The sequence below is a fragment of the Dermochelys coriacea genome, chromosome 2 (assembly GCF_009764565.3).
Source record: "Dermochelys coriacea isolate rDerCor1 chromosome 2, rDerCor1.pri.v4, whole genome shotgun sequence".
Taxonomy (NCBI): Eukaryota; Metazoa; Chordata; order Testudines; family Dermochelyidae; genus Dermochelys; species Dermochelys coriacea.
This window is the reverse complement of record NC_050069.1, coordinates 8,116,993-8,133,703: the sequence shown is the minus strand read 5'-3', so window position 1 is coordinate 8,133,703 and position 16,711 is coordinate 8,116,993. Positions and strand designations below refer to the sequence as shown.

Sequence of the window (16,711 nt, the reverse complement as noted above, 5' to 3'; positions counted from 1 at the left end):
CTTTGGGTAAGAGCTCATTCCACAAGAGCACAAGCAACAACTATGGCATCCCTTCAGGAGGAACCCCTCTTTGATATGTATAAAGTGCCCATATGGGGCTTTGTTCACATGTTTGTGAGACATTATGCCCTGGTGTGTAGGACTCCTCTGCTAATGCCTCCTTTGGAAAGGTGATCCTTCACTCACTCTCCCATCTACATCCTCGCACCTTCCTCCTACTTAAATATTGCTTGTCAGTCATCCACAGTGGGAATACAATAGGGACCATCACTCAAAGAAGAGGAGGTTACTTGCCTGGAATTGGAGGTTCTTGGAGATGTGTGGTCCCTATCTGTATTCCACTAGCCGCCTTCTTCCCTTCTGAGTTGGATTATCTGTGATTCACAGCCGAGAAGGAATCACAGTTGGTCCACCCCTCCTATCCCCTCAGTCAGAGGCACAGCATGAGCCGGGGGCAAGTGCAGATGAATGGACACTACTTTCACATTCTCCAGCTCAGGGTATGTGGTGCACATGTGTAACCCACAGTGTAATAAAAAACCTAGGAGCCTGAGCTTTGAGCTTTCACCCCTAGTATTTTAGGTAGGCTGCTTTGGGGTCTGATTCCCCTTTCACAACACTTCAAATCATGAGCAAGTTACACCAAACCAAAATAAACTCAAAGTATAGTGTAAAAGAGAGACACAGACCACATTTGCATCTTTTATTGAATGCGCTACTTACAAAAGAAATGAGCTTATTGGCCATAAAGACCCAAGTCCTCTCTTTTCCCCAGTAGGGATAGATACAATATGAGCAGACACAGCAGCACAAGCTTCCCTCAATGCACCTCTATCTCAGAGGGTATAATTTAGCTGTTCAGTCTCCTTGTCCAATTCAATCCTTGGTCTTAGCTGTAGGGAGAGAATGAGTCACCATAACTTGTGGCATGGGCAATTGTCTGCAAGGAAATGAATCAAGATTCTCATGTCACACAAATGATAATGAGTACTTGTGGCACCTTAGAGACTAACAAATTTATTAGAGCATAAGCTTTCGTGAGCTACAGCTCACTTCATCGGATGCATTTGGTGGAAAAAACAGAGGAGAGATTTATATACACACACAGAGAACATGAAACAATGGGTTTATCATACACACTGTAAGGAGAGTGATCACTTAAGATAAGCCATCCAACAGCAGGGGGGGACGGAGGAAAACCTTTCATGGTGACAAGCAGGTAGGCTAATTCCAGCAGTTAACAAGAATATCAGAGGAACAGTGGGGGGTGGGGTGGGAGGGAGAAATACCATGGGGAAATAGTTTTACTTTGTGTAATGACTCATCCATTCCCAGTCTCTATTCAAGCCTAAGTTAATTGTATCCAGTTTGCAAATTAATTCCAATTCAGCAGTCTCTCGTTGGAGTCTGTTTTTGAAGCTTTTTTGTTGAAGTATAGCCACTCTTAGGTCTGTGATCGAGTGACCAGAGAGATTGAAGTGTTCTCTAAGGTGCCACAAGTACTCCTTTTCTTTTTGCGAATACAGACTAACACGGCTGCTACTCTGAAACCTGTGATTATGCAAGGCACTGAATTTAGCCGTATAGAGTGGAAATCTGTCAACTTCATGAAAAAACTCGCACAGATACAGACATCATCTTCCTCTCCAAATGCAAACTGATGGACATCATACCGAAAGGACTGAAGGTAAAAAATCCATTACAATCTACATACCACACAGACTATGCTGACAGCTTGTGCCACACACTCTCAAGGAAACTGCGGAACCACCTGATCAACATCCTCTACAGCAAACAGGGAAAGATTAAGAATGAGCTCTCAAAACTGGATACTCTCATAAAGAACCAACCTTCCACACAAACTTCCTCGTGGCTGGACTTTACAAAAACTAGACAAGCCATTTACAAAACACACTTTGATTCTCTACAAAAGAAAAAGGACACTAAGCTATCTAAACTACTATATGCCACCAGGGGCCACAACAATGGTTCCCGTAACCCACCCAGCAATATTGTTAATCTATCCAACTATACTCTTAGCCCAGCGGAAGAATCTGTCCTATCTCGGGGCCTCTCCTTTTGCCCCTCCACCCCCACGAACATGATACAGTTCTGTGGTGACCTAGAATCCTATTTTCGACGTCTCAGACTCAAGGAATATTTCCAACACACCTCTGACCAACATATTAACCCACAGAGACCTTCCTGCCAACACTACAAAAAGAAGGATTCTGGGTGGACTCCTCCTGAAGGTCGAAACAGCAGCCTGGATTTCTACATAGACTGCTTCCGCCGACGTGCACGAGCTGAAATTGTGGAAAAGCAGCATCGCTTACCCCATAACCTCAGCCATGCAGAACACAGTGCCATCCACAGCCTCAGAAACAACTCTGACATCATAATCAAAAAGGCTGACAAAGGAGGTGCTGTCGTCATCATGAATAGGTCGGAGTATGAACAAGAGGCTACTAGGCAGCTCTCCAACACCACTTTCTACAAGCCATTACCCTCTGATCCCACTGAGAGTTACCAAAAGAAACTACAGCATTTGCTCAAGAAACTCCCTGAAAAAGCACAAGAACAAATCCGCACAGACACACCCCTGGAGCCCCGACCTGGGGTATTCTATCTGCTACCCAAGATCCATAAACCTGGAAATCCTGGACGCCCCATCATCTCAGGCATTGGCACCCTGACAGCAGGATTGTCTGGCTATGTAGACTCCCTCCTCAGGCCCTTCGTTACCAGCACTCCCAGCTATCTTCAAGACACCACCGATTTCCTGAGGAAACTACAGTCCATTGGTGATCTTCCTAAAAACACCATCCTAGCCACTATGGATGTAGAAGCCCTCTACACCAATATTCCACACAAAGATGGACTACAAGCCGTCAGGAACAGTATCCCCGATACTGTCACGGCTAACCTGGTGGCAGAACTTTGTGACTTTGTCCTGACCCATAACTATTTCACATTTGGTGACAATGTATACCTTCAAATCAGCGGCACTGCGATGGGTACCCGCATGGCCCCACAGTATGCCAACATTTTTATGGCTGACTTAGAACAACGCTTCCTCAGCTCTCGTCCCCTAATGCCCCTACTCTACTTGCGCTACATTGATGACATCTTCATCATCTGGACCCATGGAAAAGAAGCCCTGGAGGAATTCCACCATGATTTCAACAATTTCCATCCCACCATCAACCTCAGCCTGGACCAGTCCACACAAGAGATCCACTTCCTGGACACTACAGTGCTAATAAGCGATGGTCACATAAACACCACCCTATATCGGAAACCTACTGACCGCTATTCCTACCTACATGCCTCTAGCTTTCATCCAGATCATACCACTCGATCCATTGTCTACAGCCAAGCGCTACGATATAACCGCATTTGCTCCAACCCCTCAGACAGAGACAAACACCTACAAGATCTCTATCATGCATTCCTACAACTACAATACCCACCTGCTGAAGTGAAGAAACAGATTGACAGAGCCAGAAGAGTACCCAGAAGTCACCTACTACAGGACAGGCCCAACAAAGAAAACAACAGAACGCCACTAGCCATCACCTTCAGCCCCCAACTAAAACCTCTCCAACGCATCATCAAGGATCTGCAACCTATCCTGAAGGACGAGCCATCGCTCTCTCAGATCTTGGGAGACAGACCAGTCCTTGCTTACAGACAGCCCCCCAATCTGAAGCAAATACTCACCAGCAACCACACACCACACAACAGAACCACTAACCCAGGAACCTATCCTTGCAACAAAGCCCGTTGCCAACTCTGTCCACATATCTATTCAGGGGATACCATCACAGGGCCTAATCACATCAGCCACACTATCAGAGGCTCGTTCACCTGCGCATCTACCAATGTGATATATGCCATCATGTGCCAGCAATGCCCCTCTGCCATGTACATTGGCCAAACTGGACAGTCTCTACGTAAAAGAATGAATGGACACAAATCAGACGTCAAGAATTATAACATTCAAAAACCAGTTGGAGAACACTTCAATCTCTCTGGTCACTCGATCACAGACCTAAGAGTGGCTATACTTCAACAAAAAAGCTTCAAAAACAGACTCCAACGAGAGACTGCTGAATTGGAATTAATTTGCAAACTGGATACAATTAACTTAGGCTTGAATAGAGACTGGGAATGGATGAGTCATTACACAAAGTAAAACTATTTCCCCATGGTATTTCTCCCGCCCCCCCCCCCCCCACTGTTCCTCTGATATTCTTGTTAACTGCTGGAATTAGCCTACCTGCTTGTCACCATGAAAGGTTTTCCTCCTTCCCCCCCCTGCTGTTGGTGATGGCTTATCTTAAGTGATCACTCTCCTTACAGTGTGTATGATAAACCCATTGTTTCATGTTCTCTGTGTGTGTGTATATAAATCTCTCCTCTGTTTTTTCCACCAAATGCATCCGATGAAGTGAGCTGTAGCTCACGAAAGCTTATGCTCTAATAAATTTGTTAGTCTCTAAGGTGCCACAAGTACTCCTTTTCTTTTTGCGAATACAGACTAACACGGCTGCTACTCTGAAACAAATGATAATGACTCAACCAACCTAAAAGGGATGTGAACCAACAACATAAAAGGTTCTACATACCCAATCCTAGTCCCTATTGCACAGCCATGGGGCCCCTTTTAATCAAAGGGCTAATGAATACTAGGAGAGCTACAGAAAAGCAGGCAAAGCACAGAATTAATCAATAATGGTCTGGATTCTGCAACTCCCATGTCTTTGCCAGCTCTGCATTTGGCCCGTGGAGTTGAAATCATAAAATTAATTATTACTGAGGAATTTTGGGATAATTTTACAATTTTAATGTTTGAACAAAAAGCCTTTAGTTGTTTTGAATGCATATTTAAAACACCATAACATAAATTTTTAAAGTAATACCCACAATGGATGACAAATGTGGCATGTTGCTGTAATAACTTCAGATCTCTAAATTAAGGAATGTGGTTTGAAGTAATCATATTTTACATGCCAAGAGGCCTTTCACCTCAAAGGAAACAGAGCACTTTTTCAAGCTTCATAAATACACATGCAGGTGTAACTGAGAGTAGCATACAGGTCTGAGCCTCTCATTATGGGTTTGATTCTGCACTTGCTGATGTCGATTCATGCTGCTGCTGCTGTTCATATTTACGGCAGCACTGAAGCCCCTTACCAAGATCAGAGCTCAATTGTGCTGGGTGCTATACAGACACATAATGAGACAATCCTTGCCCCATAGAACTTAGTGTAAATAGGCAAGACAAAGGGTAGGGAGAAGAGAAGTACTATTATCCGTCCTGTACAGATGGGGAACTGATGCACAGAGAGATTAAGTGACTTTCCAAGATCACAGAGGCCATCTGTGGCAGCAAGAGTGTTTGAACCCCCCCGCTTCCAAGTCCTAGCCTAATGCTTTAAATATAAACTTATAATCCTTTCCTTCTTATGCCATCACTCCAGTGGGTGCAGAATTTGTGTGCTGCATGTCTAGAGGTTATTTAAATACACTCGTTCAAATTCTGCTCCATTTACACCAGAGCAGCTGCATGGGTCACACCAGGTGTGGAGGAGAGCAGAAAATGGCTACCCACTTACTTCATTCGCAGCAGTGTTTTATCTTTTTCACCATGCACATTTCCTTGATCTCTACAGATTGATCTAGGGATGCTTCTGAAAGAAGGCAGTGTCTTGTTGCTAATGTGTTGATAATTCCTATGTTGAGTTTCACTTCATGGGCTGAATCACAGTAAACTCCCTGAGAAATCCAGTTGTTTCCAGGTCTGGGTACATTGACTATTACAATGTAACCCCATCCCTGAGGCTAAAATCTTCTTCCTCGTGCCTGCTGCTTGGAGTGACTTCTCCCCTTTCACCTCAGGGTTATGGGTCCTCTCTCTTGGCACCTGGTGCCTCTATCCAAGGCGTCCCCTCCTAGCATGTGCAACACAAGTAGTGCTGTCCCTTGGAAAAATGTTTACTACCAAATAATTTACTAGACATCTAGTTTGATATCCAAGGAATAAAATAATTATCACAATCTCCAAAGCAGCAAAACCACAGGGGAAACTTTATTACGTCCCGGGAACAAAGGATGAGGGATGAAGAAAGAACAGGCATAACTAGAATAATAAAATAGCAACAATACTTTAAGCTCTCCACTTCCTAACATTTACAACAGGCCCAAATCACCCAGCAACCTCCCAGTACCTGCCTAGGCAGATAATGAGTTGAGAACCAGTTCTGTAGTGGGTGATGCAGCACTATAATAGTTAGCCAACTTAAAATTCACAAGCAACATAAATAGACATGGGATTTCTTACAGGTCATCACCCCTGAAAGGGTAGTATCATCCTGAAGCTCCCTGGTCAGGAGTTGGTGTGTGTCAGGGAGCTGACTCATAGCTTAGCAGCCGCAAAGCTCCCTCTTGCTGAGATAGAGCGGTAACATAATTACTTGCAGTTCTGGGTGACTCTTGTAGGGCATCACAGTGGATGGAGATTAGTCTGGGTGACTAAATTCTGGACCTCAATAAACCAGATAATTGACTGGGCTTGGCGATATGCCTGCTGTACTGATTGGGTCTTGCCCATTGTATGTAAATATAGATTTTTGTTTTGTTTTTTTGCCTTTACCCCAAATGAAAGGCATCTGTGGATCCATGTTCCTAAGGACTCCCAAGTGCTTGTGAGTGGAGAAACCTACAAAGCTGAGGGAGATTCTACTGTAATTTCTCAGAGCCAAAAGTTGGAGTACAGCTCTGGCTGGGGGCTTGAGCCATAAATTGATTCATTTTAGCAGAGGATTCTGTCACGGGGTCCACTCACCGCTAGTGGAGCCTGCTCCTGGCCATCCTGGGGATTAGCTCTGCCTGACGTTGCACCCGCCTCTGGGGGTGTCTTCACCTGTCCTGTCTTGCTCCAGAAAGTGCAGCCTTCTCTTTGTGACTCAGCTCTCCGGCCAGGTCACCCCATGGTTTGCCCCCTTCTGGGGGTGTAATAAAGTATTTCCCAGACAGACTGTCCTAGGCAGGTCACTGTCCTCTACCCGATCTGTGCCACATCTCCACTGGCTGGTAAGGGAGCCTTTAATCCACGTTCCAGCTCAAGGACCCTCTAATCAGCAGCCAAGACCTGCACTGTCCTACCTTGCTGCTTCACCCTGAGCCTTTCCCTACCTTCCTGGCTTCCCCCTGTCTGGGTTCACCAGTCTCCCAACTCCTTCCTCTCGGAGTAACTGTGGACTACCTCTAGCCCCTAAAGCATCTCCCTTCGCCCAGGGAGTGACTGCAGCCTGCTTCCTTGCAGCCTCTTTCTGTTGCCAGCTTCCTGGCTTATATAGGCCCTGCTTGTTCCTCCTCAGCTGAGCACCATCAGCAATTAGGTCCCAGCCCTCCCTGGCTTCTCCTTTCGATACAGCCCGGGTAGTTAATAGGCCCACCCACAGGTGCTGACTCTTGGTTTTGCCAGTGGGTGCTTCTCTCCCTCCCCTCCCTCTGTGCGAGTAGTGGGCAGGGCCTGAGGGGAAAGAGGCTGAGCAGGGGCAGGGCCTCAGGGCATAGCGCAGTGGGGAGGAGGCTAAATGGGAGCAAGACCTCGGGGGAAGAGGCCGACCAGGGGTGGGGCCTCGGGATGGAGCACAGGTGGAGCAGGAGGCAGGGCCACGGTCCGGGCAATGGAGCCCACAAAAGATTAAGCAGGCCCTGCGGGCGTTGAGTGCCACCCTTTTTAGTGGGTGCTTGAACCCCAGAGCAACTATGAGGTTGGCACTTATAGGCCATTCTGGCCACCTTAACCCCTTGCAGTCCTGTGTGGGGTAGACACCCCATCACAGGCTCCTAGACAGAATGAAACCAGCCCGGGTTGCTGCCTTTTTTTTTATTATAATTATTAAAACTGTAGCATTTTTCATCTCACTGCACATTGCAAAGGTGACTATGTATCCCATTTTACAGATGGAGAAATGGCAGGACAGAGAAGTTAAGGGCCTAGCCACGGCATACATTGCTTTGGAGGTGGGGTGTGGAGGTGGCCCACTGTTGTGCCTTAGGAGCTCAGGGTGGAGGGCCCTTTGAAGAGGACTGCAGCTCTCCGTGGGGCCAGCAGACATGCAGAGGACCATAGCCCTACCCCCACTGGGGATTCTAATTCTGGCAATGGCACCAGAAGCCTTGTAATACAAGTAGCCGTAGTAAAGACTGCAGTGTTGCACAACCACTGAACAAGGACTGGAGGGAGGTGTCTTGGATTCACTTCTTTGACTTGTCTTGGCTCACTTGGCTTTCCCAGAGACACTGCCTTAACAACAAAGAAAAGAGAAGGAGAAAAGGGGGGCAGGGAAAAGAGGTGTATGCAAGAAGGGAAAGAGAGAGATAGAGGAGAGGAGGGAAAAATAATATCCATCCAACTCTTTCCTTCCGTAGATCTCAAAGCAGGGCAATGTCGTTATCCCCATTTTACAGGTGTGGAAACTGAGGCACAGAGAGGGCCAGTGACTTGCCCAGGACCTGAGCCCAGGGCTCCTGTGTCCCGGTCCTGTACTGTTTCCAGTAGAGCACACTGCTTAGTGGATATGACTTGCCCATAATAATACAATGATTCTCTGGCATGGGACTAAACCCAGGTCTCTCTCTCACACACATTGCCTTTGTGGAGGGCTATTCATGTGATAAATTATCATATGCACCTTTGACTGCCTCTTCTGGACTCTGCCCGCTAATTCACCTCCCCTGGGTCTACTGTTAGAATTCCAAACCTCTGAACAGCTCATACGTACACTATTAAAAAAAATCAATTGCCAGGGAAATTATTCCTTCTTTACTTACAAGTCTGGACTTTCTCCCCACTGGCCTGTGTTTGTAACCTAATTCTTTAATGGTTTATAATTGTATTGCTTGCCACATAATATTCATCTAATGAGCTGGGGGTAATAGGGTTCTAGTTCCAGAATCAGACACAACAAAATTAAAACTAAGTTCAATATCTCATACAGAGCTCTGGCTGTATGACAAAGACACTTGCACTGAGGGCAAAGCAAAACCTTGGCCACTTTTATTAATGCAATCAGTAAAGATGAGAAAGCTCCAAACCACATAAACAAATAGCAGTACAGGGGATATTTGGGCTATCATTCCTTGCATATGCTCATATACTTATATACTCACATGCTTCCTTGGGGATCTAGTGGTAAGAGACAAAGGGCCAGCCCTGTCCCTGGCATGCCAAATGCGTCCGATGGTCCAGACCCCAATGCCTGAAGGGCAGTGATAGATGATGACAATGAAAAGCTAAAGGGTCAAAGAGGGAAAGCTCACCTCTTGCTTACATGGTGGCCTGGCCTATTATAGGGCCTGGGGACTATCATGAATATTTATTCAGATGCCCTGCCTCCCATGTCTCTTTCTAACTTCTTCACCCTCATAATACTGGGGTGTCTTTATCCTATAGGTTAACATATTCATACCTTTTAGCTCATTACCATATACGTCAATTACTGCTAACACAAGTAGTTAAACATCTGCCAATGACTTTATCCTAATATATCCAAGCCCAGTATCAGTTCAATATTTCTGTGGTTGCCTCGTCTCATTATGTAACGACTTCTCTCTTAAGCAAGCTATTCCCAGTTCTTCAAATGCTAGGGTAACTATTGGGCCATTTGATTTATGCTGAGAGTCATAGATCTGTGCTTCTTGTGATATGCTAACCTGCTTAAAGCCAAGGTCTTACAGGATACACGCCTGTAGGTTCCTTGCATTACTGCCAAGTAAAATAAAAGGTTGAGCTAGCTCTATGGGCTATGGGCCCAGGACAGCTAATATTCAGCCCTGGTGTCAAGGTTATAGTCCAATAACTCCAGAACATTCAGCTTTATCCCCTTCAAACACCAAGAATCCCCTCTGCCAATGGCAAAAGAATTTTGGCTCTGGTAAATCAGGCCTTAACTTCATCATATTCTTACATATGGAAAAGAATTTAAGGACATTATTAGAGCTTTCTAAAATGTAGCCCTTATGCTTTGCCTCTCCCTCAGCTACCTGTGCCTTATACGCAGCGACATAAAGTAAGATGCAATATATATTGCCATTGGAGCCGACTTGGTTCGTAAGTCTTCTGGAAAGCGGTAAAAGAAGCAAAACCAGAAGAAAATCCATTCAGGAGTTTTTAGGTTGTGAGCGTTTCAAGTTGGCTGGCTGATCAGGCGGTTTAGAATGCTTTGTAGCTAGAAGGACTTGAACATTGAATCAGTCTCATTTGCATGGGTGAGATGGCTCCGAGTTTTGGATGAGAGCTGGGTGAGGTTTTCTGGACAAACAGTTTTGTCAACAAAAAAAGGCAGTTTGGGTTAACCTGAAAATATTTGTGAATTTGACACAAATGATTTTGGTCAATCACAAAATGCCCAGAGGAGCAGGCAATGGTGGTAGAGTTGCCACCATCCTCCCCCTACCCCAAAACACTCCTTTATAACCTTAGCCTAATGGTTAGGCACTTCCCTGGGGCTATGGGAGATTTGAATTGTTGCCCTGGGACAGACCCAAAATTGATTTTTTTTTGATTCACTGAAAAATCTGAAATATCAGTTTCAATTCAACTTGAACTATTGTTGGGTTTTTTTTTCAGAACTGCCACCAAACCAAAAAAATCTGTTTTTTGCCAGCTCTATTCAGGCTACTAAAGCAGAGGAAGGAGAGCCTACTAATTAAGGCATGTCCTAACTACACTCCTTTGCTTTAAGTCGGAGAAAAGTAACATATACTTGCTCCAGGCATTATGCAGGCAGGGTGCTGTATTCTTGCCTGTTCTCTGGGTAAAGTGTATAAAATTATTACTGATAACATATTTCTGTCCACTTGGAATTGCTGGTAATTACCTTGAGGTCGCTAGATGCTATAGTTTGCTATGAAATACTGTTTTCATTACAAAAATGCCACATCAGGCTTGCAGTCTGTGAACTGCAGAGATGACCCCAGGACACTGAATACAGGGATTTGTCAGGGAGAGTTGAGAGAGGTCTTATTTCAAATGCATATTGAATGATTTTTAACGTAGAGGCTATCGTGCTAGTTATCCAGCCATCTGTCTAAGTCTCTCTATCAAGTAATCGTGTCCTAGTACACCTTCTCAGGCATCATTTCTCCCAAAGTTGCACTGGCAATGAGCTACAAGGGGGATGAGTAGTCAGAGCACAGGTTTGTTTGTACTACAGTAGTGCCTGCCTCACCCAAAATCCGTGCTGCATTGTGCTATTCTCTGAGCAAACACCTTGTAAGAGACAGTCCTTGCCCGAAGGAGCTGACAAACTGACCAGACAAGTTAGAAAATGTTGTTATACCCCATTTTACTAATGGAGAATTAAGACAGGGAGACATTAAGTCAGTTCCCTAAGGTCACCTGTGATATAGCTAGATTTGGGGAAGTCTAGTGAAGCACCATAACCACATGACCAACCATCCTCCAAGGCGTATAGTGTTATCAGCTCCCATTAACTTCAATGGCATACTTATAATAGCAGTTGTGCCACTGACTTACTCAGTGATCTTGGGCAAGTCACTTAGCAAACCTGGGTGCCTACTTGGGTACCTAACTCCATACTTAGGCATCCAAATAGAAGCATTCTGATTTTCAGAGGTGATGAGCACCCCCAGATCTCACGTAAGCAGCTCCTTCAGTAACAGGTTGGGGAAACCGGTTTTGGCCCATGATTTATTGATTGCACCAGTTGTGAGGCTAGATGTTGGAGCATTTCCAGGCTCTACTGTAGATTAGACACAACTAAATGGGAAACAGTGACTTCAGGCTGTTACTTGTCCTCATATTCAATTGCCCACTTGGTATTTGTACTGCAGCACAGCCAAGAGACCCTGATCTTTAGTGGGGGCCCCTTTGGGCTAGGCACTATGCAGACATATCAACATGCCTTCCGCATCCATAGAACTGAAACTGAGGAACAGCTAAGCCTCGCTGCAGGAGAAAGGAGAGAGAGCATCATGCTGTGTACCAGCCTGTTAGTGGATCATAATGAAAAAGGGATTCAAACCCTGAATGCAGCAGTGTGGAACCAATTCGTGGCTGGGTCATACCCTCCTCTGACAGAAACCAAAGGATCCTTCTTCTGTCCTCTGCCAACACCTCTGTAGTTTGCCAGTAACGTCTAATTGAATCAAACTGAAGCTAATACAGCTGAATTCTTTGGCTAGCAACCTGGGCCAGTGGACTAGTTGCTATTATGTCTGCATTTGCTAGCCATTCCCGCACAACAGTATCCAAGCTACCTTAATTATCTTCTATAAATTATGAATAAGCTGATCTTGTGGTATTTCAGATATCATAGTGTGGACACCATGGGTAAACACTGTATTTTATTAAGAAGATAGGGAAAACAAATTAAACACAAAGCTGGATGATACCCAATATTGTGTGTTATGATCTGATTAAGCCCATCCTACTGTTGACTGGTTTCAGAGTAGCAGCCGTGTTAGTCTGTATTCGCAAAAAGAAAAGGAATACTTGTGACACCTTAGAGACTAACAAATTTATTTGAGCATAAGCTTTCGTGAGCTACAGCTCACTTCATCAGATGCAGTGAGCTGTAGCTCACGAAAGCTTATGCTCAAATAAATTTGTTAGTCTCTAAAGTGCCACAAGTACTCCTTTTCTTTCTACTGTTGACTAAATCTGCTTGGTTTTCTTTGGCTTGTATAGCAAACAGAATTTCTCACTTGCTGATTCAATTATCTCTTGTTGTATTTCCACTGACACTGTTATGAGATGATAGCAGAATGAGGAAGAGTGCTAGTTACCTCCAAAGGCAGTGGAGTTACTCTACATGGATAATGGGAAAGGTGTTGTAAGATGCATGGTTCAGCGATACAATTAGCACCGTCATCTTAAACCCTGGGCATCCTGTCCCTTGTAAATCTCTGTATCATTGACAATAATGGTGTCAACCTGTCATTATTTAGTCCAGTGCAATTAGTGTCCACAGTCATTTCTCAGAGCCTGCTTTATGTGGAACAACATGCAACGCACGCAGTTATTAGCTCCCAATAATAAATCTTGCCATCTGCTAATGCACTGTGAGGGACTTAGAAAGAAGCTAATGCACGGTGGCAAGATAGAGGCTGAGGCATGGAGACAGAGTTAGCAAAGCTGAGTCAGCTTGGATTAGTTGGGTGAAAATTGATGAGATTTCACACCTTTTATAGTTCAGGGATGGTGGCTGCTTGGAGCTTCCCTGATAGCAAGACAGCTCAAATTGCAGCACTCTCATTCCATGCCTTTGCTTGGATAGTTGCTGGGGTGGGGGGGAGAGGAAACCACTTACTGACTATAATGATTGTCATACATCAAGAGAGTTTCCTCTCCACAATCTCGTCTCTCCTGGGACTGCTGTGCTTCAGGAACCTTCTAGAACAGGGGTGGGCAAACTTTTTGGCCTGAGGGCCAAATTGTATGGCGGGCCATGAATGCTTATAACATTGGGGTTGGGGTGCGGGAGGGGGTGTGGGCTCCAGGGTGGGACCAGAAATGCAGAGTTCAGGGTGCAGGAGGGGGCCCTGGGCTGGGGCGGGGGAGTTGGGTGCGGGGGGGGTGCAGGCTCTGAGTTGGGGCTGAGGATGACGAGTTTGGGGTACAAGAGGGTGCTCTGGGCTGGGACTGATGGGTTTGGAGGGTGGGAGGGGGATCAGGGCTGGGGCAGGAGGTTGGGGTGTGGGGGGAGGGCTCCAGCTGGGGGTGTAGGCTCTGGGTGGGGCTGAGGATGAGGAGTTTGGGGTATAAGAGGGTGCTCTGGGCTGGGACTGATGGGTTTGGATGGTGGGAGGGGGATCAATGCTGGGGCAGGAGGTTGGGGTGCAGGGGGGGTGAGGGTTCTGGCTGGGGGTGCAGGCTCTGGGGTGGGGCTGAGAATGAGGAGTTTGGGGTATAGGAGGGTGCTCTGGGCTGGGATTGAGGGGTTCAGAGGGCAGGAGGGGGATCAGGGCCAGAGCAGGGGGTTGGGGTGCAGGCTCCAGCTGGGGGTGCGGGCTCTGGGTGGAGATGGGGATGAGGGGTTTGGGGTGCAGGAGGGTGCTCCAGGCTGGCTCTACACACTGCTCCGTCCTAGGCGCTGCCCCCTCAGACTCCTTGGGAGAGCAGGAGGGGGCCATTGGAGCGTGTAGGAGCCAGCTGGAGTGCCAGAGGAGGAGCTCGAGGGCTGGATTTTAAATGGCTGGTGGGCCGAATCCAGCCCGCAGGCCGTAGTTTGCCACTCCTGTTCTAGAACATCGGTGCAGCTGGCACCCACTCAATATTCCGTGCCGAGCCCCAGAAGTTTCAGAGATGTGGTTATAAACCTCTGGCAGCTTCCAGCCCACCTCAGTTCCTTCCATGAATCCCCCAGGGTGACGTTTTCCTAAAAGTAGTAACTTGGGGTTGTCTCTGCTTTTTGTTTGCCCCTCTTGAGGTGCCTTTTTAGAAAACACTGAACCGCTCCCCTCTGAAAATCAGGTGTTTCAGGTTGGCATCTCAATAGAGGCATCGCAAATAGAGGGATCCCCAAGTTGCTAGGGTCTTACACAAATCTTGTCCAAGAGTCTTGTGTGAGAGAGTGCTGAGCAAGAATACACAGAGGCAAGGCGTGTGGGGAGCCCCTCTTATTGTGGCCAGTACTCTTCTTCTTGGAGCTAGTCAGGAAAATAGGTATGTGGGGGAAGGGAATTCACACACACGCACAAAATGGCCAGATTTTTTTAATTGAACTTCCAAAATTTTGACACACAATTTTACTGAAAAAATTGAATGTTGGAAAATTCCAGCCAGTTTCATTATTTTTTTTAATTCTTCTGTCTATTCCCACATGTGGGACTGCAGTGAGCAGAGACTCTTGGAAGGTGCGTGGAGGAGTTTTCATCAGACAAGGACTGCAGAGCAAGTGTCGGATCCAGATGCCGGTTCATCAGAGTAGTGCTATGTAGATGTGAAGGTAGAACTCCAGGGAGCCACTCCCATTGCTATGAGGATAACATTACAAAACAGTGTCACTGATGCTGCTTAGGCTCAGTAGTGTGCAGGTCCCCAAGAGCCTTAGGCTGAAACCAGGCTGACCCTATGACATGTCTCAGTGCAAGGTGATCTACTGGAGAGATGTTACATGGAAATGGCATTCCTTTTGCTCTGATCCTCAAAGACTACAAAATACCTTAGCCTTATCCATTTAAAAACTCAAAGCTCTTCTGATGCTTAGGGCATGGACTCTAGTTTCCTTTGGATTAGGATGAGGTTTCAGAAAGAACACCCGGAAATTAATGCTTGGGAACTCAGAAACCACTGATGATACAAATCTGGGATAAGGAAGTAGGACAGGCTTTACCCCTGTGGAGTACATCAAAAGGAGGATCAGTCATTAAAGCTGCCGTCTTCTCATCAATACCACGGCGATTCAAAATGCTGACCAAGAGTTTCAAAAGTGGAAGCCTGAAGTTAAGTTCCTATGTCCCTGTTTAGCCAACTAAATAAGTGACTTGATTTTTCAAAAGCATTGAGCAGCCAGTAGCTTTCAGGGAAGCTGGAGTTCCATGTTAGGTGCTCGCAGCTTTAGAGATCCTTTTAATGCTATGTCTTTCATACGCAAGATATATATACCAGAGGTGGCCACATATAAAGAATACGTCTCATGGTATTATACAAATCCTTTTTCATTCAACATTTGGGCTACCCAGGACAGGTCTAATGTCTCATCAGCTTTCTCCATAGGCTTTCACCAATAGCTCTATGAGGGACATTTTAAGTGCCATCACAACAGTATCTGGGCACTCTTGCATATATGTGCCCTCTAATACAAGCTTAGCCATCCATTCACCCTCTTCCATAGATTCTTATCCTAAAGGTCATACTCCAAGTGCAGTGGGGTGGCCAAGCCTACTCAGTAAGGAAATGCATGTATGAAGACGTGGGTCTTGCAGAATATTTTAGAGATGGTCAAATTCAGGTTCCACCTAATCTCAGCAGAAGCTTGATCCAGTTGGAGTCTTCCCTTCAGTGCAGCTACACTGATTGACAGCAGCTGAAGATCTGGTTCATGGATTAAAAGGCTAGAAGGGACTGCTGTAAACAACTAATCTGACCTCCTGCATAACACAAGCCATAGGATTCCAGCCAGTGATTCCAGAAGAGGAAGGAATTATTCTCCCCCGCTCCATGAGTGCACACTGCTAGCTCCAATCGTCTGGGGTGGAACTAGAACTGGGAAAGCTGACAGAACTTCAGCGGGAGAGAGGAACCACCACTGTAACATAATGCAAATTTGATCTTTATTCTTTCTTCTCGCATCTCGGCCAAGTGAGCACTACGAATATTCTACTCTGAAGATTTTAAACCAGGTATTAAAATGCACTGAAGCTCACTAGTATCAATTGTCTATGGTATAATTGGAGCTCTATAAAGATTATTGAAGTACTAGCACTCCTATAAGAACTATAAGTTGTAGAATAAAGGATAAGATTTAAAAAATCCTCCTCTCCTCCCCAACCCCCAAAAGAAACCGACTTTGGAGTTTTCATCAGTTGAACTAATCAGTCGAAAGGGACAAATCATTGACTAAGTCCTTCTCCAGAGAGCAGGACATGGGAATTATGGAAAGGGCTGTATAAAACAGCTTCACCGGACCTATTCACCCTTCCTACCCTTCATCCCCTCTCTTATATCCTA

The 16,711-nt window shown here is 45.8% G+C and overlaps 1 long non-coding RNA gene across 1 annotated transcript in view; it reads left to right on the top strand.

Moving 5' to 3' along the window:
- The window catches only part of LOC122458578, a 72,988-nt gene extending 56,644 nt beyond the window's left edge, over positions 1–16,344 (top strand). The window contains exon 3 of the long non-coding RNA XR_006278624.1: positions 14,876–16,344. This is a non-coding gene — a long non-coding RNA (uncharacterized LOC122458578). The remainder of the gene's footprint in view (positions 1–14,875) is intronic.
- The last annotated feature ends 367 nt before the right edge of the window (positions 16,345–16,711 follow it).